The 26,081-nt window shown below is 41.6% G+C and overlaps 2 long non-coding RNA genes across 2 annotated transcripts in view; one reads left to right on the forward strand and one right to left on the reverse strand.

Moving 5' to 3' along the window:
• The window catches only part of Gm36372, a 27,378-nt gene extending 19,741 nt beyond the window's left edge, over positions 1–7,637 (reverse strand). The window contains exon 1 of the long non-coding RNA XR_381302.4: positions 7,338–7,637. This is a non-coding gene — a long non-coding RNA (predicted gene, 36372). The remainder of the gene's footprint in view (positions 1–7,337) is intronic.
• Positions 7,449–14,557, forward strand: Gm48606. The gene is made up of 2 exons (XR_003950290.1): positions 7,449–7,781; positions 13,839–14,557. It is a non-coding gene; the product is annotated as a predicted gene, 48606 (long non-coding RNA).
• Positions 14,558–26,081: the final 11,524 nt, after the last annotated feature.

Below are 26,081 nucleotides of genomic sequence, written 5' to 3' on the forward strand. Positions count from 1 at the left end.
ATGTCCAAAGGCTGAGATTCAAACACTTTGGATGAGACCCGCTGAGGTCTGGCATGGTGACCCTCTGAGAAGGTTGAAGTTTCGGCCTAGTGTAAGTAACTGAACAGGCATTCAAATGAACCACTAAGGAATTCTCATCTTCAAAGTCAGGACCAGGGGAGGAAGAGATGTTTGAGGTTAGGAGCACTCTGTGCTCTTGCAGAGGACCCAGGTTTGATTCCCAGGACCCACATGGTGGTTGACAACCACCTGTAACTGCAGTTCTAAGAGTTCTGAAGCTCTCTTTCTGGCCTTTGCTGGCAGAAAGCACACATGCGCATGGTACACAGACATACACAAAGGCAAAACGTTCATACAAATGAAATAAAAATAAGGCTTCTTTTAAGTCAAGACTGTACACACTCTAGATTAGAGGAACCACCAGACACAACCTGACAAAACCTAAATTAAACTTTAATAAAAATAGGAGGATGATTCTTAAGTTAACACCTGACAGAGCAAACCTCAAGTATCTTCTTACTTATTTGGTTGGTTGCTTGGTCGTTGTGTGTGTGTGTATGTGTGTGTGTGTGTACATGTATGTGTGTATGTATGCATGTGTGTGTGCGCATGCGTGCATACACACAATGGAGATCAGAGGACATGACAACCTGAAGAGGTCAGTTCTTTCCTTCTACCTTTTAGGTTTCATGGGAACCAAACTCAGGTCTTTGGGCTTGAAGACCAATGACTTTATCCTCTGAGCCATCTTGACCATCCTGAGGCTCTATTTTTTAATCTTTGCTTCAGACACTTTCCTGTGCACACACCCACACTTATAACCACACAGTAACCACCGCCACCACAACTTCCATTTTCTACAAGTGCTTCCAAAGTTCTTTGAGCATTTCTGTTTCTCTGATGTTTCCTCCTGCACATTTTGTCTCAATAAGGAGTGAGTCTCTGCTTCGTAGACCCCACCCTCTAGGTCCTCTTTTTGTTTTCAGGACTGCATAGTCTAGTTATTTCTATTTTACTGACCTTTTAACAAATTAACACATAATTTAGGCAGTGTCAGTGCGGCCTGCCCAATTCTGTAGAAATCCAGATAATGGATACTGATTCCTCTTCCCTTATCTCACAAGGCTAAACCTAAGGTCCCACTAGCTGGTTCTTATCTACAGGTTCCTGGGGAGAATTCTGTGCTGGTCAGATGTTGCAAGAATTAAGTATTTGTATGTGCAGGGTTGAGGCTCCCTTCTCTTCCTGGCTCTCAGCTGGGATCCTCTCTTGACTCCAGGCAGTCCCCACCTATGTACTCCCACACCCTATGTCCCCCTTCAGGTGGTCTTCAAACCCACAGCAGGAGATGGAGTTCTTCTCATGTTTGGAATTTCCAATTTCTCCTTCCAGCCTATCTTCTCTGCTGAGAATGTCTAGCTGTTAAGGGTCTATGTGATTAGAGGAGGCCCACCCCAGTAATCCAGGGAAATCCTCCTATCGTCAGGTCTATAAACTTCTCCCATTTGTCAGCTTCCCCCTTCCATGCAATGAAACATGTTTACAGTTCCAAAGACTAAGCATGGGTGCCTCCTTAGGGAGCCATTCTGTCTGCCACACATAATATCCACAACTTATAGCCTTTCTGACACCATTAAACAGAGATGCCTGCTGGTCCCCTCCATCTGCAGCATGGCTTTGCAGGCTGGGCCCACAGGAGCTGCTAAACACCCACTGGCTCCCTGGTATTGGGAGAGGAGGGTATTTTTGCTTAAGAAAAGCATGAAACAAATTGACCTTCTATTTTCACTTGAAAGGAAACGTTACTTCCAATCACATTCAGCCTGGGACCTAGATTTTTTTTCAGCAGTTAATATTAGTCTCTACTTGTGGTGGTGGGAGAAAGAAACACAATGACAATTTCTCAAGGATCAGATGACTGAAATGTAATGAAAAAGCAAAGGAGTTCAGCAACTGCTGACCAAGTACACACGTAATTTCTCCTTTTAACCAAGACAGTTCACCTAGAATTTACTAGATAACCTTCTTTTAGGGGACCCTGAGCCTGGCATGAGCTCCCAAGACAATCTGGTTATATAGAACTTATACATCTATAGTCTTCACCATTCAGAAGTAAGCCTTCTTGAGCTCCGGAGTTAAAACTACTCAGTGTCTTGGCATATAAAGCAAGTACTCTGTTGTGTTTGTAGAGCCTACAAGGAGGCTGATATAGTTTCCCAGTAAAGTGAGGAATAAAAGCTTTGACTAATTGAATCCTGACCACCTAGCATAGAATTCAGTCTACCCTTATGGACGCCCAGAGCTGTTCTTGAGTTACAAAATCATACCTGAAAATATAGATTGGCCATATTAAATGTCTTGATGAATATCAGGAAACATAATTTTGGATACTTTCATAAGTATTCAGGGGCAAGTGCAACGGGAAGATGCAGCCAAGCATGGGTTTATTTCAGTCTATTTCTTTGGTTCTTTATAAGCTGGCTTGTGTAAAGTCAATGCGAACATGTGGTTTACTGTCCACTTTTCCTGCTTTGTCTCTGTGTTTTGCTTTGTTTTGTTCCTTTAGAATTGAAATAGTGTGGGAAAATGCCAGCTGTGTTCTGGTCTAAAGTCGCAAAGTACAGCTGTGGCTCAGTTTATGCACATGTGAGATTTAATCTTGTGTTGTTGATAAGTAGCATCTATTTATCTTTAAGCAAGTATGAGTTCAGTAGTGTGTACACAGACCTGGGATTATTAAATATTTCTCTGTGTGTGAGAATAGCTCAGGGTTTTTTTTTTTCCTTTGCCTCAACTGCCTGTCTCATCTGACCAACGTTGGGGGGATATAATTGCTATCAACCTTCTGTGGAAGCCAAAAGTACTTGAGCCACATTCCTAGTTCCTTCTCCCCCGTCCCACCTCCTCAGCTGATGTGCCTCAGAGGGTCACAGCCAGCTTGCAAAGTCTCCACAACATCTTCTGGGTTCTTCCTATCTAAACATCCACAGCCTCATCCAGTATCAAAAGTCAGCATGCCTCAAACCTGACGGATTGCAAAGGCAGAGGCACGTTTGCCCAGCTGATGCCTGTTCTGTGCATTAGATCACCGCCCCAGGGGACAATCCCAGGATCTGCTTCCCACTTCTGAGATGTCCTGCTCTTCCTTTGCTTCTCAATCCAAATCCAAGTCCTTCACCTTGGAGCACCAAGCTAGGCGCTCAGACTGCTTCCTGGGCCATGCTCACAACCTACCAGAAGCTGACATAAGCTTGAACAAACACTTACTTTCTGGTCTCATTCCCTTACAAAGGCAGAAGTTAGACGCCTGTGCATTCTTCTATCAGTTGGATTTCTCTTAGGAACCAGCAGCTAAACTAGGTTAGACTACAGACACAATTCTCAATGTCACCATCAGTGCTGTGTTTACACTAACTTTATGAAAACAGACAATTTTAAACACGTCCTAGTAGAAAGGACAGTTAATAAACCTAACTCTAATACCCCTTATTGGTTATTTAGAAGGAAAATCTGACACATCAGGGCATGTCACCTGAGTGTAATACTCTGTCTGTCTAATGCCAAAGATCTAAAAATCATAACTATAGTACCACCATCAAATCTAAATAAATCCCTTGATGTTGTCGATGATATATTATTGGCCAGACTCTCTTAGAAAAGGACACCCTAAATGAATGTCTGATATAATAATAATAATTAATAATAATAATATGCCAACACATTGAAGCCAGATCTACACTATACCTACAAATCCAGGTAATTTATTTAATTAGATCATGTTTCAAGTTTGATCTTTTTTTAAAAAATTATTGTATTTGCTTGTTTTGTGTGTACACATTTGCTTATAGGTATGTTGGCTCACATGTTCTCTGGAAAGTGTATGGAGGTCAAAGGACAACTGGCAGAAATCACCTTTACCTACTGGGCTATCTTGCTGGCCACTGGAATCATCAGTATTTCAGTGTCCCACTGCTACAGACCCAAGGCTTCAGCATTCCAATAACAGTACTGTGTGTCGTACCAGGGTTAATCCATGTAGAGTGTCTATAAGTGAGGTTTTTCTACTTAGGTGTTGTTGTTGTTGTTGTTTTGCATTTGTTGATTACTTTTCAGGACCAATAGGAGGAAGTCATACTCGTTAGGACAGGATAGTTTCATGATTTTAATGGAGATAGGAAAGGCCAGAAAAAGAAGTTCAAGTTAGGGGAAAAGGAATTAAGTAATGCTTTCTAAAATGCTGGCTGTAAATGGCTCTTCTAGAAGATGAATTAAACCCATGGAAGTGTTTTATTTGACTATTTCAATAATTCATGCAAGAAGCAAGAAGCATTGAGTGTATGTTTTTGGCTGATGCAGTTCTAAGTGCCAGGGATACATCAGTGAATGACACAAACAGAAAGGCTGCTCCCAGGGAGTTAACATCCTTCTTTCTGTGCCATCTGAACTGAGAAGGTGGACCACCCACCCCTAGGAGTTTTCCATTCTTCCTTCTCAATGCTTGGCTCTGCACCTTAGGCAAGTGTTCCACCACAGTGCTGTGTCCCAGCCTCTTCACTCCTTTTTGTTTGTTGCTGAAAAACTGTTTTGCAGAAGGTATGTCTTCCCCAGCAGAGCCACAAGCTCACACCTTGCTTTTCAGTCTGACTCCCACCTCCACCCCCACCCCAAGATTCACATCCCCCACAGCATCTGAGTTTGAGGCACTTCCTTGAGCTAGCTGTCATATTTTGGCCTCTATTGATCCAATGACTAAATACTGATGATGTTCATTATTGATCATCCACATTTGGGGTGGGGGTAAATTATTTTTATATTCAGAATATGATGTTTAAATACTAATTTACACAAGGTAAAGCACAAGGTAGTAATTTTGAAAGGGTCAATAGGATATGTAGTACCCCTGAGTTTGGGATCTTTTATCAAGAAAGACCTATGAGCCTCTCCAGAGCCATGCAATAACAACTGTATTCGCTACAATTATGAGGGAAGGAACACAGATAGAAAAAACATTATAGAAACATACAGGAAGTAGGCACATTCTTGATGGCCACAAAGAGATGGCTGTTGAATATTCTTATACTATATTTAAAGATTTGTTTTTAATAAATTGAAGCTTGCTTGAGAGTGGGTTGCTGATATCTTTGGCAGTTGTGTTCTGCAGCTGTACCAAACCTTCATGATTTCCAGAAGGCATCACAAACAACTTGTACATCTACTTTATCTCAGCTAATTATAAGTTATACATCAGTAAAATCTAAACATAATGTCATACTGTTTTCTTTACATCACTGATGTCACAGGCGTCAAATTCAAAATCCAAAAAGGCAAGAGACCATCTCAAATATTGTGAGATTTTTCTGTATGACAACAAATCCCATTAGAGATGTTCTTCACACAGAGCTACTTCCATTTCAGTTTTTAGCAAATCTCAAGGGTGCTCACAGCAGAAGGGATGGCAGCATTTCTGGGCTGAGAGAAATCTGAAGTCATAAGCTCCCATCATCTCAAGGTGAAGTACTTCTTGAAGCATTCATGGAATCCAGGGGTAGGGGGCGGGTTGAAGACAGTCCAGGGTACAGTCTCAAAGCTATACTCTCCTGGTAGCCTCAAGAAGTCAGGAACAGGCTCCTCCTCTTTTTAACTAAACAAAAACAGTGAGTGGTATGACACCAGTCACCCCTCATCCACCTTCCCTCGAGAATCAAGCTGAACAGCATCCTTCCCCAGAAATACTCTATATACTTCAAAATAGTTGTTTTCAGTGACTTCATGATGTTAACCTCTGAACATAATGACTCAGATTGATGTTCCAGTTAAATGTGAGTCTTACCTCTTGAACCATTTAGCACAGTCTGACCTCCTTTCAAAGATTACCTAGAAATACAAATTCTCCCTTTCCGTACATCCCTGTTCACCTTCTGAAGGTCTGCTTCAATTTCTACATGCTCTGCCTTAAAATAGGAAATGAAATCTGTTCCACATATTGTAAGCATGGCTTGGGGAATGTTTGAATAACACAGACATAAACTTATACTAAACAGGACATTTTGCAATTTAACCAAAAGTATGTGTTCTCCCTTTTTAGCAACACGATACCCACTTTTTTGATGGCACGGACAAGCATGTGGAACCTCCTTCTCCATGTTACCAATTTTACCGCATTTCTGTGTCTCCACACCCTACATAACAAATGGCCACCTTTTCTTCTTCAGTTTACTATGGTTGACCTAGAACATGCTTTCTTTAAGGTTGCCACAAAATGTGCCTTTGCTCTAGTCTTTCTACGAAACTAGGGCAATCTGTGGAAACCCAAATCTGACTATGTCTTTCCTCTGTTTAAAATTAGTTCATTGTTCCATATGCAAACTTCTCCACGTAGCATTCGAGACTCTCTGAGACATGGCCTATTTACATCTCAAGCTCATCTTCTGATCCACCTCAGACTGAGCCATCTGCAATGACAGCCTGTTTGGTGCTCCAAAGCCCCTCTGGGAGCTTAACACCCTGTCCTTTCAGCACCCTCTTCTGGAAACTTCTATACCCTTTTTGTCTTCACCCCCATGCTTTAGCTAGTGCTCTCCAACCTAGGGCAATGGTGAAAGCTCACTATGAAGCAAGAGCCCCCATGGTCCCTGTACCTTTCTATTTTATGTAGGTTCTAACATGAGGACTTTGTGATTTTCCTATGGGGCTGTACCTTCAGCCACCAGGCACCTTCCACACAGGACCAGCATCCTAAGTGGATACAAGAACAAAGAAACATCAGAGAGATTAAGTTCTGGGCTTTTAAGGTCTCGACAGCTTACAGCGTTTACAGACTTGGACTCACCTGTCTTTCAGAAATAAGAAGGCTTTCTGGGAGCCTGGCCTGCTTTCCCTGATCTCTGAAATCCTAGCTTGCTTCTATACAATAGAAAGCACTCTGCTCTTCCTCCCATGGAAGGTCTCAGCATCCAGCTTTCAGAATCAAATAGGAAAAAACTCACCTTTCTCGGCCCTAGCATCATCCTCTCCCACTCTAACTTATTATTCCCTAATTAGCTTCATTTTAGGGTGATTAATAGTTACGTTAGCCACTTCTCCTTTGAGACATTCCTATTGTCACCTAGGAGACACTGGTCCTAGATTAATACCCCACCACCACAAAAAAAAGAAGAAAGACAGAAAGTGAGAGAGAGAGAAGGAAGGAAGAAGGAAGGAAGGAAGGAAGGAAGGAAGGAAGGAAGGAAGGAAGGAAGGAAGGAAGGAAGGAAAGAAGGAAGGAAGGAAAACTATGTCAGATGAGTACATTCAAACACTGAACAAAACTTCAATAGTGGATCAGGAGAAAATCAAACCTGTATCCTTGCAGGGTTTTCCAGCTAGAATTAATAGAGTTCAGCCATGCGTGCTGTGCCTTTGGCCAGGAAGCTCCGAGATCAGATGTCTCAATGAGAAGTCACATGAGCTCAGAGTGCAGAGGCTTGCTTTCTGCAGGAACAAACCTTAGTTGACCTAGATCCCACTGTACATGCCTAAGAGCTGGCTGGCTTCTTCCACTTGTGAATTACTTGTGTTTCTAAGGAGCCTTTTTTACTCTTTGTCACAGGTTTTAGGAAATCTCATCTTCTGTGTTGTCACCAGGATCTCTCTGGACTCCTCTTAGCTCCTGAATTCTTGTCATCTGCATGGAGAATTCAGATGAGACACACAGAACACAGCATAAGAGACAGACTGTGTAGAGAACAGTGAAATGCACTCATGGACAGTGGCTAAAGAGACAGCTGTCTCCTCCATTTAAGGTAGGATTTATACCATTTTAAACAACTCTAGAGCAGGCAGTTTTTCCTGAGGGAGCATTTTTGTGTCTAGGTGATTGACAGTCCTGATTTGATTAGCTCATACAGGTGGGAGCAACCATGTGTGTGTGTGTGGTTATTTGTGTTTGTTTTTGTTTTTTGGGGGGTTGTTTGTTTGTTTGTTTTTTCTTTATCAGAAAACCACCAGAAAAGATTACCACCAGTAATCTTGTGAGGTTTGGGGTTCCTGGAGCCAGGTTAGATAAACATCTGCTGCTGGTCTTCCAGGCAGCTCAGGATGTCCCGTCCCCTCCGGGGGCCAGAAATATGACTCAGTAATTAAGGTCCCATGGTTCTAGTCACTGGTCTCCACATTGTTGATTCCGTAGGAAACGTCTACTCCCGCATCCCTCAGGTCTGTTACTCAATAACCAGCTACCTAACAACGTGTTGTTGAAGGCCATCATGACTGAGTTTTCCAAGGGGAGGTGGCATGTGCTTTACTGTTTCACCTTGGTGGAAAAGACACCGTCCTGGTGATCAGAACACCTGCCCCAGCACCAGCGACAAGAATGAGCACTGCTGGCCTTTGGGTATTCCAGTTTCCCCTGAAGGCACTTACTGCTTGGCTGCTCCAAAACTTCAAGTACATGGGTCTCCTTTCTATTCTTGAGACAGTGAAGCTAGGTAATCCCTAATTAAAGGGCCTCCATGTGCACTATTGTTCTCTCTGAAACACATTCCCATGACAACACACACACACACACACACACACACACACACACACACACACACACACACACACCTTGCAACATTCTGACCTTCAAGCACCTCTAGGTCTCCTTCTGATCGTTGTCCACCATGTTCTGTGATTAGTCAACTTTCTACTGCTGACACAAATACCTAGAGTCAATAACTGATCAAGAGGAAAATAGTTATATTGACTCATCGTTTGAGTTTATGGCTGTTTGGGTCCATTGAGGGGGGATCTATGAAAGGGACAAGCACCACAGCAGGGGGCACAGGATGATTCAAAGCTGCTCCCACTCCAAGGCTTCTGAGAATCAAAGAAAAAGGAGGAAGGGGAAGGGGCTTGGGTCTGACATCCCTTTATTCTTCATGACTTCCATTAAGTCTCAAGCCTTAGGGGTTCTACCACTGCCCAATAGCGCCCCAGGCTGGCAATCAAACATTTAACACATGGCCTTCAAAAGGCATTCCAGACCCAAATTGCAGGAAAAAGCAAGTTCAGACTTCCCCTTGGAAAGTCTTCCCTGTGGGTCTGAAGAGGCAGCTCTGTGATTACCAGCATGTATTACTATTGCAGGGGACCCAAGTTCAGCTCCACGAATCCACATCAGATGCGGGACAAACCATGTATCTATACATTCTTTTTTTTTTTTTTCATTTTTTAAAATTAGGTATTTTCTTCATTTACATTTCCAATGCTATCCCAAAAGTCCTCCATACCCTCCCTCCCCCACCCCTACCCACTCCCACTTCTTGACCCTGGTGTTCCCCGGTACTGAGGCATATAAAGTTTGTAAGACCAATGGGCCTCTCTTTCCACTGATGGCCAACTAGGCCATCTTCTGATACATATGCAGCTAGAGACACGAGCTCCAGGGGGTACTGGTTAGTTCATATTGTTGTTCCACCTATAGGGTAGCACACCCCTTTAGCTCCTTGGGTACTTTCTTTAGCTCCTCCATTGGGGGCCCTGTGATCCATCCAATAGCTGAATGTGAGCATCCACTTCCGTGCTTGCTAGGAATGGATACAGAAATGTGGTACATTTACACAATGGAGTACTACTCAGCTATTAAAAAGAATGGATTTATGAAATTCCTAGGCAAATGGATGGACCTGGAGGGCATCATCCTGAGTGAGGTAACACATTCACAAAAGAACTCACATGATATGTACTCACTGATAAGTGGATATTAGCCCAGAAACTTAGAATACCCAAGATACAAGATACAATTTGCAAAACACATGAAACTGAAGAAGAATGAAGACCAAAGTGTGGACACTTTGGCCCTTCTTAGAATTGGGAACAAAACACCCATGGAAGGAGTTACAGAGACAAGGTTTGGAGCTGAGACGAAAGGATTGACCATCTAGAGACTGCCATACCCGGGGATCCATCCCATAATCAGCCTTCAAACACTGACACCATTGCATACACTAGCAAGATTTTGCTGAAAGGACCTTGATATCTATATATTCTATAGGTGATGCTCATACACGTTTCTTTCATGGGGTCAGGTTACAGAAGCCAAACAGCTCTCATCCTCCTGTACTCACTGTATGGCCAGGACACTTTTCATTAATTCATGTCCTTTAATGAAAATATCTTCCCCAAACAAAAAGTTGTTGTTCTTCTTCAGAGATGAATTCTGTATATGTTGGTAGAATAATAGGGACGACTAGTTTGCTAAACCACTTATCCAGTCCCGCCGTGTATATCTTACAAAATCTAGTTCCTAATTTATTAAAACCATTTGCAAACCAGTTTATTTTCCTTCGTGTCATTTAAGAACATGTGCCAAGTACCCACTCTGCCTCAAAATTATTTATCAAGCAATTTCCCAAAAGTACCTTCTTCCCACCAATATTTTTATCATCAGTGAGCATGGTGCTACAGAAAACAGCCACTAGTCATTTGTAGCTATCCAGGTTGAAATCAGTTGATGAAAAGTGAAACAAACTATTCAGCTCTTGTCCTGTTGCCGAAGCTCAATGGGCACAAGTGAATAGTGACTCCAACATCCATGGTGTTCTGCAGTCACAGAACACTTCTATTGCTGCGGGCTCGTCTACTGGCACCAGTGAGTGAGTGAATGAATGACTCCAAAGCAAGCCCCTGTGTCCTTTTCTATCTGACTTGTAGGTTATATGAGGCTGTGTCATAGGAACATCTTGCCTATATGGACATCAACTTCTCAGGGTCAGTACCACAGCCTGGATTATTTAGGATCCAGGGATTCCAGAAACATACCCTAAAAGATATGGCTGCTGCCTCTCCCAGGGTCCATCAGCCACATATTCACAGGGGCACTCTCCAGTTCCAATTTGTCTAGTCCTCATCTGTTATGTTGACAAGAACATGCCCATTGTGTCTGCAGAGTGATTTCCATCATCTTTCTTCCTCCAGAACTGTAAAGATTGATGCTCAGTAGAATTTCTTTTGTGTGTGTCCCTGTATGCAAGCTGCCTTTTGCTTCTCCCAAATGCAGCATTAATCCATGCTTTATGAGTCAGATTTATTTGTTTATCTATCTATCTATCTATCTATCTATCTATCTATCTATCTATCTATCTATCCATCCAGTAATGCTCAAAGCTAATCACCTTGATTATGACACAAACAGCATTTGGCTTGAAATCACAGCTGCTAAATCCTACCCCTGAGTCTGACCATGAGCATGGCATTCCTGAAGTGGTCCTTCGCAGTCCTCACTGAGCTGAATGTATTGCATCTCAGTTTTGGAATTCATCTCCACTCCACAATGCAGCAAAGAGGGAACGTGAATAGCTTGTATAGTCTGCCTGATATAACTGGAAAGTAAAACCTAAGACTTTATTTGGGGAATGCAAGCCTGGGTCCAGAGGAGGGAGGGAAGCAAAGACAAAAAGAGTGTGGTGGTGATGGGGGCAGGCAATGAGCATAGTTGCTTCCTTGTCTGCCTGTAAATGGCCCCAGGCACCTTCATATTCCCTGTTGTCAGTCACACAGGCCTTGGCAGGAAGATGACAAAGACAGGATGACAAAGACATGCACTTTAATCCCTGTGGAAAAGTAACATCCCCTGAAATCCAGTTTGCAAAGGGACCCTTTCACTGTAGCTCAGAATGTCACGCCTCTGTCCCCTAAGATCAGTTTTGGAAACATACATGTATCCTTAATACAGGGACTTGGTGTGATGTGCCCAAGCCAACAGGAAAGCAGGCTTAAGACTTCTGACTGTCTCACAGATCTACTGCAGCGTCTAGAGGTAAACAGGGCTTTAAAAGGAGCTGCAGTCTAAAGGAGCACATGATCTTTTGGTTTGACTTGGCTTTTCAACCTCTATACTAATAGAATTCAACCTCAGTGGTAGAAAATATCTCTCTCTCTCTCTCTCTCTCTCTCTCTTTCTGTGTGTGTGTGTGTGTGTGTGTATGTTAGACATGTGTGCAAGCATATGCATGTGTGTATGTTATGCATGTTTGCATATGTGTGTGTGTGTGCTTCTACATGTGTGTTATGTATGTGTGCTTATGTGTATGTGTGAGTCCACTTGCTGGTTTGGGTATACTTGGAAGCCTGTTCTTGACCGCAGAACATCTTCATCAGTCCCTCTTTATTTTATTTCCAAAGTTTGAATGTCCCACTAACCCTCACCATTTTGCCTAGACTGGCTGCCCAGTAAGTCTCCTGGCTTCACCTGTTTCAGCACATCAGTGCTGAGATTATTGGCACATGAGACTATACTTGGCTTTTACATGGGTTTTTGGGATAAATTCCAGTCGTCATGCTTGCATACCAAGCATCTGACATACATACTAAGTCATCTTCCCAACCCAGGAAGATTATTTTCAAATATAAAAGAGAGCATACTCCTTCTTAGGCTCTTCAGAGTAATTCAATTTTGGTGCCAAAGGTCTTGGACTTGCACAGGTCTTACTCAAATGTACCACACACAGAGTTAATACTGAGTAATCAGTGTCTACTAAACTTGACAGCCTAACAGGCACTGCTGGGAGGGAGTAAGCCTGCTTCTTCCAGCTGATAAGCGGGAACAAGGACTTTATTGCCCCAGTGCTTTGGATTCCTCTCTATATGTTACTCTTAGTTTTTGGACTATTTTTAAATGAGTACCTTTATAATTGAAGCATACTTTATAATTAAAGCTCTTCTCAAAGCTACAGGATGTTTTATGTGTGTGTGCGGTTGCATGCATGCACACATGCATACATGCACACATGAGTGCTGGTGTTTGTAGTTGTGTGCTAATCAGTGTCTCTCACTACACTGGCGCTCAGGAAGCAGTGATAAAGAAAGTGGCCACAAGCCCCAGGAATCTTCTCGCCACTGCCTCTCTAGAGATGCTATTACAAATGAGTGCCACCACGCCTTGCTGGGTTCATGGAATTGAGCCCATGTCCTAGTGCCCGCACAGCAAGCACTTTTACTGAGAGCCATCTGTTCAGCTCTCAAATCTCTATCTTGAAAATGAGAGATTTGGTGAATGCTAGAGTTGATTTTCTGTGCTTTGTTGTGGTATTTACAAAGCAACAAGCAATTGGTCCTATTCACCAAGAAAAGTGGAGGATGATCCCTCATGTTGAAGCCAAAGCATGTCTGGATGATTTGTAAGATGGCCATTGCAGGGTCTCTAGTCCTGAGTCCTGAAGATTTGGTTTGTGGGAGTTAGAAAGACTCATCCTCACTCAGGTGGCATCAGTGGTCCAAACTTAAGGCCAGTGAACTTACATCAGCTTGTTAAAGAAACAACTGAGGTACTCACAAAGGGAACAAGGATGACTGTCCTGTGAGAGCAGAGGCAATGAGAGCAGCTTCCCAGGCTCTGGGGTCATTGCTCATTTTCTCAAGATAGCAAGATGATGTAGAAGAAACATTTCCTGCTGCAGTCTAAATTTGAACCCCAGGCACATTTCGCTTGCTTGTGTTTGCAAATCGCTTCACCTTTGAGAAGTGCAATTTCCTCATCTATAAAATATCATTAGTCTGAACCTGATAGAAAGATTGAAGATATTGATTTCTCAATGTCCATAATATTCTTATCATATAGTTTGGATAGACAGACCTGAAATTGGCCCATATGACCTGTTCCTCCTCATAGACACAGCTTTATATAACTCACTCATTTTGACTGTGGACGAAGCATATTGGACCAGGCAATAGACCACAGCATCAATGGTAAGATTTTACTCTTTCAATGTTGCTTAAGAGTATAATGAATAGACACTCTCTCCTAGTGGTGTGGAAGAAGGATGACTGGTATGTGCTGTCCTATAGACTAGCATGTAGTGATGGAGACCTCTCTCTTGCAGATACCCAGAAAGACACTGCCTCTCGGCCGATCAGTCTACAAGGATTTGGACAACGATAGGAGCTTCAAGTTGGTCCATCACAATCTTGCTTTCTCCCATTTAAATATTTTGTCATAGAATTGACAAAATGAGTGTGAACTGGTACCTTGAGACTTTCTCTTGAACCTTCAGAAAAGTCTTACAGTGGGGGAATTTTTTTTAAACTTCATTTATATACAGAACTATGTCTAGCCATCACTGGTCTTCAGCTGAGTAATGCTTGTTACAAGCAGCAAGTCTGTTCTCTCTATGTTCCAGGTCATCTGCACCAGCATTATAATTTTAGCAAGTTCTCAGCCTTGATAACTTCCCTGCCCTTTTCTCAGAACACACACACAGACATCCCAACTGTACAGGCTGTTCTATGGCTACTATTGTTCCATAAGAAGATACAAAGTGATGAGGGAGCTCAACGCTTATTTCAGTATTCCCCAAATGTCCTTTGCCTGGCTTCTCTGGAAGGAAGAGATGGACCTTCCCCCACCCTTTGTGGTGGGGGTTTTCTGCAAATAGCCTGTTTATAATGTTCACCTAATTATTGACCCTCCATCTCACTTTCCAATATCATTGCTAGGAAGGCAAAAAATAAATGCTCTCTTTTTTTCTAAGGACATCTCCCAATTTCAGGGCATATTGAACTCTTCAAAGGAAAAAGTCAATAATAAAAATGTTGAGACCTAGAGATGTAGTTTTCTTGCTTAGCATGCACAACGCTAGAGGTTTGATTCCACAGCACCTCTTACATTGGGTGTGATAACTAACACCTTGACTAATATTTTGGAAGGAAAAAATCAGAATTTCAAGGTCATTCTAGGCTACCTAGCACATTCAAGGCCAGCCAGGGCAACATGATACCCTGTCTTTCAATAACAATAATGATGATACTAATTGTAGTGTTCAGTATCTACAAATGTCCTTATATTGCATAGCTGATCACCATTATTATTATTTATACATTATTTTTTGTATGTATATCTGAGTTTCATGGCTACAGTGCCCAGGTCTTCTAGAAGAGTAGCCAGTGCTCTTAACGACAGAGCCATCTCTCCAGCCTTCCAGTGCATTAAACCTTAGTGAAATTACACAATATCTAGACTGAAAGAAAATTTAAAATTTTACTACATTTTTGTTTAATAATATTATCCTATATAAATTTCAATTTGTCCAATGAGCATGAAAATCAGGCATGTTCCCAGCTCACCGATTCTTATACTACAAGCAATGTGTAATTAATCAGGAAGCTCAGCAGACATGCTCCATACCCTATGACTCATTAACACTGCGTTCCCGGTCATTGGCTCTTGGGGGTTACAGAGTGCAGGTGGTAGGTAAATCTGTGTTGCTGTGACAGACAGGAATTCTGTCGGTCAATGTTCCCAAGTGTAGAGATTCCTGCAGGTCAGGTAGGTCATCACAGAGCAGAGGCTTCCTCCCTAACACGATCCTATCACATTCCATGTGAGAATGTTGCTTTTTTTTTAACCCAACAGAAACAAAATTTGTTCTGAATTAAAGTTGTTCTGCTCCCACACAAGGATACCACAAAAGCAACAGTGGCAGTGAGAGAAATCCACTTCTAAAGGAGGGAAGGTCACACATTATCCCTCAACATCTGGGGCCAGCTTGTGGGAGCTTGAAGAAGGGGATTCTATTGTGAAGGGAGGTAATTACAATGAGCCTCCATCTGTAACTGTAGTGTCTTTCACTAAATTAGCCATAACGGAGAGAGGCAAATCTGCAAAGCTGCACAGACAGGTTGGAGCACTTTGTTATACAAAGCAGGTGCAGGCCCTTGCTCTCAGGTTTGAGATACTTTAGATCTTACAAAGAAAGATGAAATGAGTGTTCAGCATCAGTTTAAAGACCATCATCACCTCCACTGTTATGAGTAACACTGTAATGACCATGGAAATGCAGACATCATACAAATATCTCTTCACGATTTTTATTCTATCTTTCCCGGATGTGTATCCTGAAATGGGGTTGCTAGACACTGATACTCTCCATAGTTCTTTCCATGCGGGCTTCATTATTTTATATTCTTACCAACAATGCACAAACTTACCAAGTTTTCTGTAGCTTTGCCAGTTGTCAGTCAGTTTCCCAACACTATAATGAAATTCCTGAAGCAATTAATTTAAGAGGAAAGGTTTTTCTCTGACTCATGGTCTTAAGTTTCTAATCTGTGATCACACATCCCTAATGCTTTGATCCTTGGCAGCATATGATGAAGGAAATACATAGCAGAACTGTGTGCCTCGTCAGCCAGGAAGAGAGGGGAAGTCGTCTGGGATCAGAACTTTTGTTCCCTCCAAAGGTCCAGTGAGTCGAGGCCCTCCCGCTTGGCCTCACTTCTTCAAGTTTCTCTCATCTCCCAATAGGTTGAAGAACATTCAGCCCCCAAACCATACCAATGACGTATTCTGTGTTTCTTGATAATAGCCATCTTAGCAGATATAAATGGTATAGTGTCATGTCCATCAGTGGAAGAGTAAGTAAATTATCATTCTGCTTCAGTCAGAAGGTAACAGGGGTAAACTCTGAATACGTTTGCAAGCCATAAGGACGAATTAACGTGACTCCTCTTAAATAGGACCCTAAAATGGTCAGATTCACAGAAAGAGAGAATAGGATGATGATTTCCAGAGAGGTGGAAATGGGTGTAAAGACTCAGTTATAGAAAACAGAGATTTCTTATTATATTGCACTCAGATTTAGTAAGACTGTATTGTGCACCTTACATATAATGAGAGAAAATCTCTTATAAACTGTTTTGTCAGTATTTCTTTAAAGGATTATGGCCATCAAGGCAGTGATTAGCTTGTGCTACAACATTGAAACCACTCTGCTTGTTAAAACAATAGAAAATTAATTAATCATAGTAATGATTTATTGTGGAAGAGGGCAGACAGCAGCAAATGTTATAAATGTCATCACTAACCTTTGATAGCATTAGGACCCCTGCACGGCCCACAGACCTCTTGTCTACACTGTTCTCTGTATTCTTACTGAAAGGGCTGTGTCTGAGCTCAGCTCTGAGTGGCTGCATGATAGAATGGAGGGGACCCCCATACAAAACAAGTGCAGATCTATAGCTATAAGGGTAATATCTATGAACCTCTGTGCACATGTCTCTATGGGGATTAATGTGTTCTTACAGTGACTTGGAGTGATAACTGCTGAGCACCAACTGAGCTGAGCAAGGATGGGATGAATGGGAACTTTCCCTGAGGTTTTCCAATCACTTATATATACATATATATGCATGTGTATAGATAGATAGATCGATAGATTGATAGATCGATAGATCAATAGATAGATAGATAGATAGATAGATAGATAGATAGATAGATAGATAGATAGATAGATAGATAGATAGAGGTGGGTGGGTGGGTGGGTGGGTGGGTGGATGGATGGATGGATGGATAGATAGATAGATAGATAGATAGATAGATAGATAGATAGATAGACAGATAGATAGACAGATAGATAGATAGATAGATACCTATGCATACACACACACACATATATAAACACATACATATATAAATTCATTCATGGGAATTGTTTCTAAATATTAGACATTTTCTAAGAGTTTGCTTCCAGTCCCCACTAGTTATCACTTTTAATTGTTATAAGTTAGTTGGAACTTTATTTCTCATTGTGTCTTATCTCTCTTAGTAACCAGACAATATGGAATATTAAATGGTAGCATCAACTTGAAGATTTCAAATCACTTCCATGGGTCCCCTTGATTCGATCCTACAAGGTGTTTTCTCCATTTTGAGGAGGAAAAACTTTCAGGAACTTACAGGTATACAGTGTGTTTTGCCCAAAGATAGGCCTCTGGCCTCAGAGCTAGAGCACTTGGATCTGCATAGGGTTTCTGGTGAGGAAAGACAGCAGGGTCTCACATCCCTTTCTAGTGAAGAACCACACCATGCGTGAGTGACGCCCAGTCCTTCCTTTGTGTTTCATATTTGTCTATCATCTGTTCTCTATCTGCTTGTGGCTTTCTCCTTTAGACACTTGAGTCATAAGTCAAACAGAACTAATTGACTATGGCCTTTGCCAATATTCAATCCATCAGGGGCTGAAGAGATGTTACATACCCAATACATGCAGCACCCAGAGAAAGCAGAGTAAATAAATAAATAAATAAATACATAAATACATAAATAAATAAATAAATAAGCAAGCAAGCATGCAAACACTCTGGGCCCATGGGGGAAACTTCTTAGGAGACAAGATACTGGTGAAGCCTTTGCTCCTGCCTAGGGAAACCTTCCTAAGAAGTGGCTGAGAGAGAAAGCAAAGGCAGCAAACTTAAGGACGTCACTTCAGCATGCCTACACTGAGCAGTATCCTTTCAATGCACTATGCTAAATTAAAGGGGATGGCTTCAAAAGGGCCTTGAAAAAGATATCCAAAGGATTGCTATCAGGGTCTATAAGAAAATGTAAGGAAATGGAGCAGAAATGGTTTTAGACCAGGTGGACAAAATAATGACAACAATAATAATATCGATGAGTAAAGATTAAAGAAGTGTAAATGCATTGTGAATTCTTGATTGTATTGGAAATTTTAATATAACTAGCAAGGAAAATAGTTAGGTCTAAATATCAGGCATGTCACAGAAGTTCATGGCAATATCTTAAGGTTTTTCAAAGCAAAGTACCTTGTTAGGTATAACTGGGTTAGTGCAATTTATTTGTGATTTTAAAGCAATGTTTCTATACATGTGTCTCTAATAAAGTAAACAAAATGACCAAGTCTTGCTGTTTGTCTCTAAAGACATATCAGAAAATTTCCAAGCTATTACTTCACTGCTGTCCTCCTGTCCCCAGCAGATGAGTGATCCCCAGTTGGCTGCTATTATTCATCCTTTCCTATTTTGATCCATTTCATTCAAGGCAGTGGTAGCCAACTATGTGAGCTGCAAGGCACTTTTCTGATGGACAGGAGATAGTGAAACTGAAATACCACTGCTTTATGATGATTTGGTACAGTTAGAATGACTATTTCCAGTAAAGACACCCAAATACAACACAAATAACAATAGAGGGATATGCATGGTAGATGGTTGGGGTAGGTGATCCATGAAAGTGAATTAAAGGTCAGCACTAAAATCAAACCTGATGAACTAGACCATTATATACATTATATATAAGCCATTATACCATTTGTATGTTTCCTGCCCATCACTCTTCCATGAACACAAGTAAACAAGATTGATAGATTTGAGCGTTCATCAGCCATGGGCCCCCATGGTCCTTCAGTCCCTTTTGTTATCAGTTCCTATGTGCTCTACACAGCCTGTTCACTTGCTATTGCTCTGTCTGTTCTTCCAAATTCTCCTTCCACTATAAGGTATGAATGTTGGCCTTTGTGTTTGGATCTTGTATAACTAAAGGAATGAGAAGGGTTGGTGCCCTTTGCTATAGGAAATGTCATCTGACAAAAGCAAATTAATGGAAAAAGGTTTTTTGTTTGTTTGTTTTATTTTGTTTTGTTTTTTTAACCCCAGGTTATAGTCTCTTATTGTGATGAAGCCTTGGTGGTGAAATGAGAAGCAGTGTGTCCCATTATTCCCACAGTCAATAGCAGAGAGCAGAGTTAATACATGCATGCTTGTGCTTAGCTCATTCAGCTCACTTCCTTCTTTTTTCCATTCATACTAGCTAGAGAGAATGCTCCACCACAGTGCAAAGGTCTTCCCACTTCAACTATGCAATCCCCCACAGAAATGCTCACTAGCAACCCAATCTAGACAACTCTTCACTAAGACCCCTTCCTGGGCAATTTGACCTTGTGTCAAGCCAACAGTCAAAGGAAGTAGCTCAGTGATTAAAAGCACTTCTGGTTCACACAGAGGACCCCAGTTTGGTTTCCAGAAGCAATTTTAGGCAGCTCACAATTGCCTGTAGTTCTCTGTCCAATCTCTCTCTCTCTCTCTCTCTCTCTCTCTCTCTCTCTCTCTCTCTCTCTCTCTCTCTCTCTCTCTCTCTCACACACACACACACACACACACACACACACACACACACACGCACACACGCACACATCAACCAAAATAACCATCATGGGGAGGGGCATTAGATAGCAGTAGTCTACCAAGCACAAAGACCCAAGTTCATTCCTCAGCACAAATCCATAAGGTAAAAGCAAATTTGTACTCTGACACAGACCACATAATAAAATACCTAGTTAGCTTGTGAAATATGACATGGATTGAGTTGTTCATCCAGTGTAATATCTAAACTGATCGACTACATCAAAACTTGCCTCCGAGAATTCAGCAACCAGTAAAACATAAAAGCACAGCTCCTACTTCATTGAGATGACTGATAATGAATTTGATAACCTGGCATCCACGTGGTTCTTGGCAGTGATTTTTCTCTTTTTCATTAATATTCTTAATTGGTACAGACAAACTTCTCTTGGGAAAATTATGAAATTATCCATTAATCTTATTTCACTAATTCTATGGTAAGTGATGATTGAACCTTCTGCAGATTAAATGCAAGTCTGAGATAAAAAGAATGTGAAAACAAGAATACAGAGACTGAGATGGACTATTTTTCATTAATTTTAATTGGTTGCAAATTTTGCAGTCTCAAAAGTTTCTGCTCTTTGCCTCATTAAATAAGGTCTGTCATTGTTCAGCATAATTATAGCTTTGGGGGAATTTTCCCAATAAAAGCTTAGAAGGGGAATTTTAAAAGGAAGCCTAACAATTAATGATAAAATGTAGTTAATAGTTTTCAACACTCAGACCTTCTTATGTTTCTGAATAGTGTGGTTCAGTGACCTATATGGGTGGTTTTGATGGTACCTGGAATTAATTGTACAAGAGGGACAGTGTCAGGAAAAAAAAGGACAGATTTTTTTATTTCTGCCTAACAATTTCTCTGTATGCCTTAATGTATCCTGAATTCTGGGTTTATATGGTTATTTAATACATACCGTGTCTAGGAAGACCATCAGCAGAAGCTCCAATCTTGCCAGCTCCTTGAGTATCTGTTCAAAATCCAGATAGGAAGCCTTCTAGATCCACTGTAGAAACTGGGAAGAGTCCCAGTGGGGGTTTGTTTACTGGGTTGGCCTGTGGGCATACCTATGCAGAATTATTACCTTAACTTAAGTAAGAAGACTCAACCCATGGGGGGCAGCACTCCCTAGGCAGGGAGTCTTGTGCTATGTAAGAATGGGGAAACCAAGTGTGTGTGTGTGTGTGTGTGTGTGTGTGTGTGTGTGTGTGTGTGTGTGTGTGTGTGTGTGTGTGTGTGTGTGAGTGTGAGTGTGTGTGAGTGTGTGTGTATGTGTGAGTGAGTGTGTGTGTGTGTGTGTGAGTGTGTGTGTGTGTGTGTGTGTGTGTGTGTGTATGTGTGTGTGTGTGTGTTTAGATTCAACCTTAAGCCTTTGTAATCCTGACATTATTGTTTAGTGTCTAGGTAGTTTCCAACTTCAGATCGGTGATTTGAATTCTCTTATACATAAGGCATTTTATCCTTTATTTAAATAGTCAACGTGTCTTTTCCTTCTTTTAGAATTTCTTTCTATCTGCTCTAGTTTCATTTCTGTTGCTGTGTTAAAATACCCTGGCAACAAGCAACTTAGACAAGCAAGGGTTTATATCATCTCACAATTCCAAGTCACAGTCCATGATGGTGAAAGATTCTCAGAGGCTGAATCAATTAGGTAGCTACTCACATCCCAACCACAGTTGGGCACACGAACAAGAAGCTTGTGCTCAGCTTGGTTTCCCCATTCTTACATAGCACAAGACTCCCTGCCTAGGGAGGGCTGCCCGCCATGGGTTGAGTCTTCTTACTTAAGTTAAGGTAATAATTCTGCATAGGTATGCCCACAGGCCAACCCAGTAAACAAAGCCCCACTGGGACTCTTCCCAAGTGATTCTAGGTTTGCCTCATTGACAAAGCTAATGTTCTTCCTCCCTCCCTCCCTCCCTCCCTCCCTCCCTCCCTCCCTCCCTTCCTTCCTTCCTTCCTTCCTTCCTTCCTTTCTGTATTATTTCCTTTTCATTTGCTTCCTTACTTTATTTTTGTAGTGTTAAGAATTGAGCCCTGAGCTTCATACACACTAGGTAAGCACTCTACCACTAAGCTATACCTCAAGCCCTGTGTCTTCTTATATTGACCCAATGGCAGTAACTTGTGAGCTAAAGACCTACCAGATCATACATGCATTATATCTTTACATCGCTCTACACTGCTTATTAAAGGCTCCATGAAATACAAAAATTTATACTATATTCTCTACATTTGGAATGAACTCAAATAGTATTGTATCATCTGACACAAGTCAAGAATTTAACACGTTTGTTAAGTAAATGGTTTTTACTAGTTTGAACAAAATACATGTGTTAATTCACTTAACAATTTTATATTAACGCCAAATCATAAGTCTATGTGCCATGCTCCTTAACTGCTGATGGATTTATAGCCTGAGAAACCCATTGTAAATTGAAAATATCACACATTGGCAATGCATGCATGGCACAATGGCTTGGGTACTCAGTGCACTTACAGCATCACTTGCTTCCCCGCCTAATTATGTTGTTAAAAGGGCAATATGGCCCAGTATCATGAAAGCATGGTGCCACTTACATCAGTCTAGGAAGGGTGGGGTGGGCATTCAAACTTCAAAGCTCAGTTTCTACTTTATGCCTCATAAAGTCAAAAACTGTTCAATGTAACCATTTTATGGGAGGGAATGAGGGAGGGAGGGAGAGAGGGAGAGAGGGAGGGAGGGAGGGAGGGAGGAAGGGAGGGAGGGAGGGAGGGAGGGAGGGAGGAAGGGAGGGAGGGAGGGAGAGAGGGAGGGAGGGAGGGAGAGAGGGAGAGAGGGAGAGAGGGAGAGAGGGAGAGAGGGAGAGAGGGAGAGAGGGAGAGAGGGAGGGAGGGAGAGAGGTAGAGAGGGAGAGAGGGAGCATGCTCTGATAGAGGCAGGTTTATTACTGGAGAAATGCCAAAGGCTTAGCACTCTAATGCTAAATATGTCAAACATTGCTTGAGCCTCCGCTTTAGGGCTCTGAGAACTCCTGCCTAAGGTCCGGCCTGGAATCTGTAAGCAGATCTAACTTAGGGAGTATCCTCAAAGCTCAGATAGTCAAGCCTAGCTAGAAGGCAGGGCACAAACCTGGTCACTAGATACAGATGTCAGTAGAGCCTGTATCCCCTTCCTGACACTGTAGCACGCTCATGAAGACAGCAGGAAAAATAGACACTTTCAAAAATTCCAGTTATTAGCTCCATGCTACTCAAAGTCTTTTTCAGTCAACACCCACTGAACAGCTGCAGATAGAATTGTTACAACGAACAAATCCCCTATCAACATAAGCTGGAAGAAAGCTAAATCACCTTGCCCCCCATACCAAACCTGAGGCTGATAGTCACTATAGCACTAGTCCTGGATAGAGCTCTCGGGATCAGAAGCGTTTACTCTGATGTCTTGAATATGACCCTTAACCTCAGGGCTCAAGATGGTGGCTGAGTCACTCCCAGCAGAGCAGAAAAGGGATAAAGAAGAAAGGCGAAAGGGAGCCACAGCTGACCAGAAACTGTTTCTTGACATTGGCCATACAACAACCCATCCTCCTTCATCTCTTTGGCCAGAACTTAGTCACATAGCTGAACTCGGCCACACTAGAAGCTTGGATTACAACCTTCACCCAGACCCAACTCAAGATAGCACCAGAGATGGAGGCTCATCATGAAATGCCTTGCTCTACCTTTTCCAAGGACAGAGTGGCTGCTGAACTCTGCCGCCTAGCCAAGGACCAGATTTCCCATACTCCATGGCAGCCAAAAATAATTACTGTATATGAGCAGAGATGAAATGAGTACTTCCAGGCCAAGGAACTTCCAACATAGACACATCCTCCTCCCATTCACCTTTTAACTGTTCACAGACATCCTGAATTAAGCAAGTTGTTATTATAAATATGATGGAGTTGCAATCTTGTCACTGAATCTTTGAACTGCTGATTGGGGAGAGTCTCCTGTTAATTAGAGACACACTTAGGCATAATGTACGCAAGAAATAAACTTCCATTGTGCTTAAATGTTTACATTCTTGGGGATTGTTATACTTTCTATAGTAAGTTGTAACTAGGATTATAATAATATATAATGTTAATGAAAAGACCATCTCAATTTCTCATTAAACCTGGGTGTCCTTGGGATCTGCCACATTACTTACTACCATAGTAAGTTCTAAATAAAATCTGAGGGAGTTATTACTGAATACTAGATGCAGTTACATATACTATGGGAACTCAGAGGAAATAATATTTAATTTAGCCTAGGAATGTGTTACTTAACGTCCAATCCAGGGGCATGTATGTTATAGTATTATGTTTTATATGAGGTGTAAATGCTCCATTGGATAAATTCTCTCATTTGTTCTGTTCTGCCTTACATATTCAAGTGGTGGTGTCGTGCCAGCCAGGCAGACACCTCATATATTCAACTCTTATATTTAAAAGAGGTGACCATGGACTCTGAGAAAATTTATGAAGAGTGACTTCAAGGAGAAAGATCAACTTACAGTAATGTGTGGCTCTTGTTCAGACCTCAAAATGCTGATTGCATGGAAAACAGAGAGGCCTTCTTTGTGCTGTCAACTAAAATACCCACACTCCATCCTACTGACAGGCAGAACATTTCCCACCAACGTGGTAGCCCAGGGCACTGATAATTCTCAATGACAAGGTGAGTTTGTAAACAATTCTCTCTCTTGATTGCTGGAACTGGTAGATGGAAGCCTGGCTCAGACTGTGACTAGCCTCACTCGTCCCTAGCCTTCCCCTTCAGCAAAACATGCCTGTCCTGACTCTGTAAAATGTCACAGTTCCTAGCATCATCCTTACCACAACACAGTGTTAATATTTATGGTGAACACTTTTTCCCCCTCCTAGGATCCATGTCTTGAAGATAGAGACTCTTTCTTATTTACCCAAGATTTCCCCAAGCTTGTGTATAGAATCCCTCACACAGTAGCTAATTTGTGTCTTGATTTTGAAAGTAGAAGAAAGTAGCTACCCTGATTTAGAGGGAAACTAGAAGAGAAAGACTTATAGGAAGAACAGTGGAATCCTAGGGGTTCATGTGAGTCTTCAGTTAGAGCATCTTGGATTATGTTCTGGACTGGGTGGCAAGAGACTTGGACTCTGATTTCAGTTTAGTTATGAAATGACTGGGCAAGCCAGCTGTCTCAGAGTCCTTATCCCTAGATGGATGAAGGAGATGCTCTTTTCAGGTCTCCCATGACCCATAATGCTTGTGTGGCATTGTTTGTTGGGAAACTACCTTCTGTATATATTCCACTTTGTTTGTTTCATTTAGTCGGAGAGATGAATTTGAATATTATCAGGCAAGATGAGGCATCCCTAATCGTAAAGGAAGGCAACCTTCTTACAGTTCCAATTACGAAATTGCCAGTGGTCGTGAACAGATGCAAAGAATGAATCATGGAGGTTGACCTGGCCTAGAGGGAGGAATGAGCATCCACTGAAACACAGACAAATCCATCTTTACTGTAATTACTTAAAGATGCTTTTAGCCGACAAATAAAAATTACATGTATTTATTGTGTACAACAATATTTTGAAACATGGCCACATTGACAAATGGCCAAATCAAGCCACTTGTGCTGTAATTTCTGCGCATACTTTTCTTATGGTGAGAACATTTGAAGTCTACTGTCTCAGTAATTTTTGAGGTTACTTAATAACAATGCATTGTTTTTAACTACAAACACTGTTTTCTACAAAAGACTCCTGGAACTTACTATTCTTAACTGAAATTCCATATCCTTTGACCAATATGTTTTCTATAATATTCTTTCTAAATAAAGAGGGGAAAAAAAGACCTTGGCGAGTCATAGTGGCTATAAATTAGTTCAGTGAGGCAGTAGAGCTTTTCTGAGAAATGGGACTACAAAACCACTCATTTTTCAAGGTGAGACAAAGGAAAGTGTTATTTTGAAGGTGTGGCTAGTGTGCCAAGGGCTTGTGGGTTTGGAGCTCTGACCCAGTGCAAGGATATTGAAAGGGGATGGAAAATTTAAGAGATGGGATCTGGTGAAAGGCAGTTAAGTCACTGGGCACACTGCCCTCACAAGTGACTAATGCAGCTCTCATGGGAATCTGGATAGTTCTACCAAGAACAGGTTGTTATA

The sequence above is a fragment of the Mus musculus genome, chromosome 12 (genome assembly GCF_000001635.26).
Source record: "Mus musculus strain C57BL/6J chromosome 12, GRCm38.p6 C57BL/6J".
Classification (NCBI taxonomy): domain Eukaryota; kingdom Metazoa; phylum Chordata; class Mammalia; order Rodentia; family Muridae; genus Mus; species Mus musculus.